We start from the raw sequence: 10,241 nt of genomic DNA on the forward strand, positions 1-10,241 counted from the left end.
GGTGTGGCCGAGCTAGTGCAGTGAAAGTCGATAGACGGGTAAAGCGAGTGGTGCCGGGGTCCCCGATTGGTCCTCTTCCCCTTGCGTTTTTTCTAGTGGCTCGTCCATGATTGTGGCGGCGTGCAATGGGACATAAAAACACTGCTAAAACGGCTGCTCAGTCAATACAATTTGGCACAGCAATGGCACTTACGTGCTGAAAGGGCTCGGCAACGTTATACTGGCACGCAGTATTTGCTATGAAATCAGTTCTTGCTGGCGGCTCCGAGTACAACGCGCTGCCGTGATCAGTGAACAGCCATCTTCTATTTCTTTTTTTTAAACGGGGCAGTCTCTGGCTATGCCCCAAAAAAACTTTCAGTTTTGTTCGTTATATTCATGCTTCTTTAGAGCGTACACGTGACTTTGACATGTAAGTTTCCGCGGTAATGTGATCATGCGTAGCAAATTGGTGAACTAGGCGTGGTCTGAATACAATTTCACCAATCGCGGAAAGCTAACGGCGACGAAGTTATAGAATCAGAAAGAACTATTTTTTGCTTTGGTTTGGCCTAATCATGCATAATAAACATGTACACATCATCTTGAGATGGATCTTTTCGCGACATCTCGTGACAGGCAATCCAAGTGAGCATGGCCCAATCATCTTTGACCAATCGCGGAGGCTAACGAAGAAAATGGAATAGAAACAGACTGGAAGAGCTTTACGTTATAGCGCCCCTAATCTGTGCGTGTAAACCGGGTCCAATATTCACACAACTTATTCCGCAAATGTCACGCGCGTCCGCGATTGGAGGCAGCACCGCGACAATGGTCTGAATCGCTACTATGCTCATTTCTATCAGTAAGAGGTGCCAGAACGTAGGCGAACGAGGAGTGCTCTTAGGAAGCAGAAGGTTTGTTAATATATAACATTCTGTCCAACTTAAAAAAAAACTGTAGTTTCACCCATAATGGGAAGCAGCGACGCAATAAGCTAGCGCATTACTATCGGTGACATCGGTGACATGGAACTGCATCACATAATAAATACATTGTAAAATGACACGTTTTAATACTCACTGTAAGTGTCACAAACACCACAAGTATAGTACAGATATACAATATGTCGCAAGAAGGAAATATTCATGATGAAATGACACATTCTAAATGTTTCAAACACTATAATGTCAATACAGATGATAGGATGTCACATTTTCATCGGCAGCGAATTCTGCATAAGGGCGAGCGGTCGGGAAATCCAATTTCGGGAATAATTTAAGGAATTGCGGAAGCAACGAAAAGAAAGAACATGTCCGCTTGAGCGACGGCATCGGCGGCTGGTCGAGTGCGCGGTGGAAAGCGGGGCGAACGGTAACCGAGAAACGAACTGATTTGCCTCGGAGCACTTACACGCACACTTCGCCGAGCGCATCAGCGGGAGACAGAGCTAAAGACGTGAGCGAAAAGAGACGACGTTGGCGGGAACGGCAAATGATTATGCTTCCTCCCGCCCGAGCAAGACGAAATTAAAAACGAAGACAGCTACGTCGAGATCGATTTCGCCATCCAGCATGAGCACTTCTCCCATCTTCCTGGAACGTATTTTTCTGCGACTATCTTTGTGAGCTCCGTCTGAATGTTTCGCGTTTTGGTTAGAACGTATACTTTCTCGTAGACGGGCCAACCACCCACACCGGGCCCACTTCAGCGCCCGGCCCACGCACGCGCGCGACTGATTTGCAAGGAGAGCTCTGTACCCTCACCGTTATTTTTTGCGGCCACCCGAGGCTGAATCCTCCTTCTGAAGAAGAAGAAATAAAAGCCCCGAACTTGTCTAACTCAGACGAGGTTTACTTAATATATTTACCGGTCCTCGGGCGGCAGAACAGCCAGTTTTCAAGAGGTAGAACAGGCAGAACAGAACGTCTAAAAAAAAAATGCCTAAGTACGTATATGCGATTGGACAACGCAGCAGCTGAGTCGCGTGTTATCTATACTTGTACCGCTACGACAAACAAAAAAAAAACCTCATAAGAAGACGTCACAACAGTGTTTGCCCCAGACGTCGTAATGCCAGCTTGCGATGTGTAGGCGTCCGATCACTTCTCCAGGAAAGTTGGCGCGGTGCAAGCCTCGCTCTCGAGTCTAAACGACACCCGACGAAGCATCTTAGCTTCGTCGGATGTCATTGCGTGTTCCTGGGGGTACTTCTCGTTTGCTTAGCCGCGTAATCTGAAGGGGGGGGGGGGGCTCAAACAAATAAAGCCGCAGCGGCTACGTCGAAATCGGCAGGAGTTCGTTTTGGCAAAGAGGAAAAGGAGAAAGCGCGATCGCAACTTTGCTATTTACACAAGTGTGTCTTGTTTTCTTTAGCTTTTCGTTTCTCCTCCACCGAAACAGGCTCTGAGAACCACAAAAGAGTTTCGCTGAAGAGCTAGAGCAAAAAGGAACACGCCGCCCTTCGCAGAAAGTAGACAGCAGGGAAAAAAATAAATAAATGGAAGAAGCGGGTAGGGGGGCAGGAAAGTACATTGGGCAGCAAACCACAGATCGAGCCAAAAAGCAGTGCCAGAATATGGCAAATAAAGTTCCGCGAAAATGCGCAAAGTGCGGGAGGCCACCGGGGAGGCTCAATGAAAGTGTAAAATGGTCATTATTGTAGCACGAAGCTACAAAGGGATTCCATACGAAAGCTTCGAAATTTAAAATATATATATATGCTATAGGCCAGAACTATGCAGCATGCTTAATAGATTGTGACGTCTCGACAGCTGCACGCGTGCGCGCCTTTGCACAATCTCATTTATTGAGGTCTCGTATTTCTTACAAATTTGCAATTTTGCGCATACTGTGACGCGCTAGCGTACGCTAGACACACCTCGAGTTTTCCTCTGTCAGATACCTCCAAAGTGAGGGAAGTCCAACAATAGTGTTATAAAGGAATGCGTGATCACCGATGCATGGTGGGTTCGGCCTTCCAGCGCAGCAGTGAATGCGCCATAACCATTGCGCCACGATCGCACGCATGCTTCTCTCGTGTCAAAGTCGCTCGTTGAAACATCTCGCGCGTGCGTCAAGTGCCTGTTTCTAGCCTTTATTTATTCATTTATTTCGGAAATATTGCCGACCTCTGATACGGGGCCCTAGGCATTCTTCCCTTGTTGCAGCAAGCGTGTGGGACTGCCCTGTGACTCGGAGGGAGCACTTCTCTTTCCGGCAGCCCACCCTTCCATTGTCAAGAAAGTGCTTCCTGCCCTGCTTGACTTTTGCTGTGATACGCAGCTGAGAGCGCGGCTCCGTACAAAAAAAATTATTGAGAAGGCATTGAATTATTATTGGTCAATGTTGAGTTTTTCATTGAGGAATTGTGGAAATTTTGTTGAATTGTTGGGCTAACTGTTGAGTGGTCTTGAATATTGGCCACTGAAATTTAATGGAAACACCATTGGGTACCTCAATGTTGAATAATTGTTAAGTTACCATTGAAAGTCCATCGTTCTTAGACGGCCCGTTGTGTTCGTTTTGTTGAATGGTTGTTGAGTTACCATTGATTCTGTGTTGAACTAACGTTGTGGTAGTTCTGTTGACCTGTTGTTGAGTTATTATTGCCCCAGCATTGAAAAGCACATTGTGGCACAGTTGAGATGGCATTGAGATTTCAGAATTCGCCATTGACGTGATTGACGTTTTGTTGGGCTAGTGGATTTTTATTCATATATTGAAATTTCTTAGCTGTTCACACTTGCATGCCCCGGTGCCTGCTCATAACTTTCCCAAACACAAACAAAATCAAAGCAGATACTGGTCCAACTTGAAGTACCTTTATTTACACTAAAGATGCGTGCACGTGAAACATTATTACAGTACATAAGGCACCACTACATCGAACCTGGAGACATAGGCTCGTACCTACAGCACTCTAGCAGTGTAAATACACCTGAACAAACCTATACATATGAATTAAATCAAAACGATCATTGTGGTCTTTACTTTCGACTTAAGCTTATGACTAGAAGGCAAAGCGACTCAAAAGGCAGGGCTTAAGCATACCCTCGTAACAACCAACTTTGAACACATGAACACTTGAAGTTGCTTGCGTATGCATACACACAAGACATCTGAATACGTTATATTAACATGTTTCGCACACTAACCCATCACAGGAAAAGTTACGGCTGACTGTGAGAAGGCAAAATAACACACTTGAAACAAATGACTTCACGTAAATATATACAAGCTTTAGCACACGTCTTTCATCGCGACTAAAATTTAATGAAGTACCAAAGTAGACTTGTCTGAGCTTTTTGTCTTCGAGATGTATATATTTTCAGGTTGCCCAATTTTATAACATAACATCACTCAACTTAGCTAATAATTGATGAGACATCATTTAGAAAGTTGTCGGGCATGGTGAACACCTGAATCATGTTTCTGACGGGCCAGGTTTGCAAGAACAGTACACCATTTGTATACGTTAAATTGAGGTACAGAAGAGTTTGTTGGTGGTGTTTCCTCAATTTAGTGGGCTCATTTTCAGTTATTTTTTCTGGACTTGCACAAAGCTAATTAGAGCACTTTTTGGGGCCTTTTTCACTACACCCAGCAACTAAGTGGTTTAAATAATTATTTAGCACAGAAAATTGGTAGTAACACACGGGTAACACAATTCCAGAGCCAAATAGATGGTCACCTGCACTTGCAGTATCAAGTAGCCCAGAAATAGTCATAAAGGATGGGAAAAGGTTTCAATGACTGGACAGCCAGATTGGTGAGACAGTGAAAAACGCAAATAAATGCGTATACGAAAAGCCAATGACCTCAATTGCGCAGGTAAAATATTATTAATATGCTACCAGAATGTTATTCATAAAATACATAAAAGTTGCATAAAAATTGGGACAAAGCAGTAAGAAAGACGGAGGGAGATACAGCACCTGTGTTGAAAAAGAATTACAAGTGATATACATGCATATTTAAGCTCAAGACAATTGTTTCTCCAATATATACAAAACGAACCCATGCATTGACGGCATAAAAGAAGGTTCCTGCGCCTGGAGAATGCAGCACAGTACAAAGCAGCGTCATGAGAACCGAAAACTAGAACTTAGTATGTTTAAGAAGTACGAATACTTGCATACCTACAGGCATGTGACATGTCATGCCTTGACTGGATGAAATTCTTAAATCTTACACAAATGAAGTTACCATCACTCTTATTGGCTTCCTCAGGGGACTCCTTGAAGTTGAACTAGAAAAATGTACATCAGTGTTAAAAGCAGAGAAGATAAGACCCTATAGCGTTATTCCTGAAGTAAACAGCACAAATATTTCATGTATAAATTCTATGGACACTTCGCCAATTCGGTGTACATTAATATTTGACAACCACACAAACAGAAACGAGAACGATGAATTAAGGTAGGAACACACATGAACGCTGACTCGACTAAGTTTATTCGTGAAGACAAAGATTTTAAACAAATTGGCCAACTTCACAAAGAAAAAGCCATGGATGTGCAGCAGAAACAGCCCGGCACAACAAAAAAGGACCGAAAGACATGTCCTGTAGAACAAACATATGCGTCAAAATCAAACAAAAAACACATGAAAACTGAAAGGTTTGTCCTGTAAGTGATATTAACGGGAAATAATGCAGCAACTCTTTCCCACTTAGAGTCACAGAAATCTTGCTTATGAATTTTTCTTCGTGATCAATAAATAATTCTTCCATAAGTCCTCTTGTGTTCTGGTCTTTGTGATGAAACAACCGTTATTTCTGCTCTATACCTCAACACCAGAGGAGTTCCAGCAGCAATATTTATTGATCACAAACGAAACAAATACATAAGCAAGTTATCTGTTGCCCTTAGTGGGAAAGACTTGCAGTTCTCAAGAGTATTTCTCGTTGGGTATAGTATCACTCATCGAACAAATATTTCACTTTTTCGAAAGATTTGTCCGATAGTTCTCGTTTTTGACGCACATTTATTCTACATAACATGGCTTTTTCATATTTTTTTCTTGTCGCTCGTGGCTGTTTCTTACACGCATGCACGGCTCCTTACCTTTGTCAAGTTGACCAGTGTCTTTAATACCTCTGTCTTCAAAAATAAACTTAGTTGAACTTGCGCTCGTGTGTGCTCCTACCTATTTCGTCGTCCGTCTCTGTTCGCGCTGCTGTTTCCAGTACGCACGTATCACTTGGTTAGGCTGGTAAACATTCTCGCAAGCAAAAGGAAATACCTCCCCTCAAAAGGTAGCCCATCCTTTACTACTACAAGCCAGAGCAAATCGAAAGCCTTCACAGCGTCCATGCGCGGCAGCTAGTACACCACAGAGCAGCAGAAAAAATAGTTAAAAATCCCACTTGGTGGAGAGTGGCAACAGAGACGCGAGCTTGCTAGTGAATCAGCCACATATCAACGGGTGTCTCTTGCATGACGCCAAGCTGCTCTTGACGTAGAACACTTTAGCATCTGGGCATTTGCTGCATGCGTAACCTGCGAGAAGGGAATGCGGACAGAAAATGAGATTGCGCGGATTCAGAATCTGCCACACACTGCACATAACTACGCACAAAATAGAAGTACACACTATACGGGCAAATAAAAATTTGCGACTCTTTACGAGTGCTGTCTAGAAAAGGAAGAAATTGGTTGCTACGGTAAATGTTAGCTAAGACAGGCACAGCGATGTTTCACAGCGGGGAGAAATAGTCCCGGCTCTCGCAGAACCAAAGACCACGCGACAGTGCATAGCCGATACCAAGCATATATCGAATCTTTGGGTAGAAGTCCAGCAGCAGGAATGACCTAAAGATACGCCGAGAGCGATGCGAGCGTGAGCGTGCCTGTACGAGAAGATGCACCGCTTCTTTGAAGCTAGCCGCTCCGGCGTGTCTCCAATCATCCCACGCGATTTGTGTGCAGAACGTCGTGTACACGCCCTTGCGCGTTTTGCGCGGTAGCGTCTGCGCAGTGAGCTAGCTTCATGCACGCGTCATTGCGCAAACGGTGCTCGAGGCGACAACGCGCCGAGTGGCGCTCCTTTCGCTTCTGCAAGCAAAGCACATTCGGATCGGTCCAGCTCAAAAAGGCAGCAGAGAACGGTGGCATGTTTCGGTTATCGCCAATTAAAATTGTACAGTACACCTTCAACGGAAACGCGCCGCGCTAGATAAAGATGCTTACTGCGGTAGTTTTGGCGGTGATAGGCGATAAGGCGAGCCCGTCGGCGTCTGTGTTCTTTGGCGACGTCGTCATCACACCTCTGTTCATTTGCGCTGTGTATCCGTGTACAGTCACCGCGCGGAAGCTGCGACTTATCGGTTGGCCGTTCTCCGCAAATCCCAAAGAGGCGAAATATATTTTGCGGTGCGCCCCATCATTAGGCGCAACCTAAATCTAGGCGCGCTTAGCCGCTACGGCACAAAAGGTGATCACACTAACCGTATGGTATGCGATGAGCCACTACGGATTTAAAAAAAATAATTATGATGTCCTACGTGCGAAACCAACGATCTGATTATGAGGCAGGTCGTAATTGGGGGCTCCGTATTAATTTTGACTTCCTGGAAATTTTTACCTGCATACAATGCACAATGCACGAGCGTTTCTGCATTCCGCTCCTTTGGCACGCGGCCGCCGCAGGGATTGTATCCACGACCTCGAGCCCCAAATTGCCACGGCGGCCGCCATAGTTACAAAATGCGTATCGCGCGCTTTCGCTCCGGTGCATACGGTTTGCTTGAAGAAAGTGAACGGTGTGATTAACATCTCACGCTTGTCAATGTCAAAATAGAAAAAAACGCTACGTGCCCAAGAAAACGAGATTACTTACCTATCTGCAGAAGTTCGGCTGCGACAGTTTTGGGGTGCCTTCTCTCCAACAGGCATCATGACCTCTGCCGCGCAACTCATCAAAACAGCCAGGCTCGCACATCAGTCGAAGACTAGTAGCTGAGTCAGCCAACGACTTCAACGGATAAACGTCCCACTTATCTTCGTTAAAGCATTTCACTAAAATGTGCGTCATGATGACCGAAAAGAAAAAAACGCTTTCATCAAGAAGCACGAGGCGTGAACCACCACGCAACGGCAACCAACTAACGGAGTCCGAAAGCCGTTCACAGCTTCGCTATCGTATTCAGTTATAAAAACCTTTCAAACACAAAATAACGGCACTTAAAAACCGCTAATTAATTAGCAATAATTTTTCATCAACTAACCTTCATAAATTTTTAAGAACAACCTAATTTGTAGCGTAAGCAATAAATACTACGACCAAGAAATGCGACTACGAAACAAGCGGTAACGATGTGTACTGTTGAAAAAGTGTGCTCAAAACGAAGCTACAACGGTTGCAACCGCGCGCACACACACACACACACACACCCGAACGCTACCTTGACGTTGGTAGCGCCACCTAGAAGTAAAAATTACTACTAATTTTATTATCTTTACAAAAGTAATGCTACTAGAATAGTTTAGTGCGCCTTTGCAGATGACCAGGTGACAAGTAAGGTATGATAAGAGTCCGCTACCTGTGTTTCTTTCATTTCCCTTTGGTGTTCTTCTATTTAACCGAACATACGGGACCTGTCCTGCGGACGACAGTTCGGCGAGGTTCAAATAAATCGCATGCTTCTTGCAAGGCGAGAGTCAGGAGCAGCCGCAGATACAGCGATTAGCTGCGATACTGTTGCGGCTGTTTCTGAATCAGAAGCTCTTTGTCAATGGTTATAGCGGCTGCGCGCTGCGATCTCAAAGCGTGTTCGTTGTTTGATCTCTAGTACCACGGCCGTTGGATAAAAAAAACTATATTTACTTCCCGGACGGAGGGTGCATCGCAGGAAATTCGAAGATCTCTCACGTGTATGTTTGCAGCATGTGCGCCGCTTGGATCCTACGGTTCCCACAGCGCGTCGGATGCTCGAAGGTAGTAGCGTCGTCGCGTGTCGGCGCCTGTCTTATCGCCGGCCGCGCTGCCGCCGTGTCTACTTTTGGGGAACTCCACATGCGCGTAGTCGCCGTGTTTGCGAGTGAACTTCGCATTCTTCTGCTCCCCGAAACGTGCTCATTTTGGATCGTACCAATTGCTATGTCATCTAGTGTATGTTAAAACGACGATGGCGTTTCTGCACCGGCGAAGAAATAAATCGTTATGAACTTGGGCGGTCATGAAACTGGTCTAACGCTGCAGTTTTTGCAGAGAAAAAAACGGCTACGAAAGTGGGGCAGTCCCGGAGATAGGCGCTTGAAAGCGCCAGCTTTAGCGACAGCACGAGGAAGTGGCACGCTGCGCACGCGCCAAGCCTTTCAGAACTTACTGGCTTTCGAACGAGAGGAGCACGCGCGCGTTCATGGCCTAATGGTTAGAGCACCGGGCTTGACGGCCGACGTTCAATGCCACCCCATCGGTCACACATTATTTCCTATTTATGAAAACGAGGCGAAAGAAGAACCTACCTGCCGCAAAGTGACAGCAATGAGGTTGGAACGCTTCGAATTTTAATTTTTGGTATGTCTTCATATGCGAGTCCTAATTATTGATACTGGACTCAACTGCTTCAGAACAAAAAGACAACTAGAAAAATCAACACAAATTACCCAATAAATTGTTTATTGAGAACACTCAACGGTAATATTGTTGTGCAAGTGTTGAGCGAACTCAATTGCTTTTGAAAATTTTTTGAAGTCCGTTGTTTCAACAATTCCCCAATAATATATCAATGGTTAATCAACAGTCATTTTTGTACGGGATAAGCCCCGCATTGCTTCTTCACCCTTCTTGTTATTTTTTCCCGCCTTCTTTTCCTTCTCTCCCTGATCTTTTTCTCCCCACTCCCCTTTCCCTGTGCAGTGCTGTTGAGGTGTCCTCCTCTGAGAGACAGTTACGGCACTGCACTTCTCTCTTCCTCTCCTTCAAAAGTCACTACACACACACACACACACACAGCCAGCGCTTTGAGACGATGTGTTGCAATGCACTGCCTTCTGCACTGGCCTAAGTTTTTTCCGCTAGCCGGTGGTAATATTAAAGAGGGCGAACCTCGTCCTTAACTTTAGCGCATTAATGATTGTCCCCAACCCTTCGTGCCAAACCCGGGATAAACGGCATTATGGGGTGGTCGCCCTGTCATCTGAGCTAACCGGGAAAGCAGCGCATACCTGGTAAAGGCCTACTCAATCGACAACTCGAAATGCACAGAAAGTGAATACTGCAGATCAGCTCTACGTATAGCTGCCCTTCGTGTTACT

The 10,241-nt window shown here is 45.2% G+C and overlaps 1 long non-coding RNA gene across 1 annotated transcript; it reads right to left on the reverse strand.

Moving 5' to 3' along the window:
• Positions 1–3,787: 3,787 nt before the first annotated feature.
• LOC129387799 (uncharacterized) lies at positions 3,788–8,030 on the reverse strand. Its single transcript, XR_008614972.2, has 2 exons — positions 7,822–8,030; positions 3,788–6,482 (listed from the first exon to the last, which is right to left on the reverse strand). It is a non-coding gene; the product is annotated as an uncharacterized lncRNA (long non-coding RNA).
• Between the last annotated feature and the right edge of the window lie 2,211 nt (positions 8,031–10,241).

Source organism: Dermacentor andersoni, chromosome 2, assembly GCF_023375885.2.
Source record: "Dermacentor andersoni chromosome 2, qqDerAnde1_hic_scaffold, whole genome shotgun sequence".
Classification (NCBI taxonomy): Eukaryota; Metazoa; Arthropoda; class Arachnida; order Ixodida; family Ixodidae; genus Dermacentor; species Dermacentor andersoni.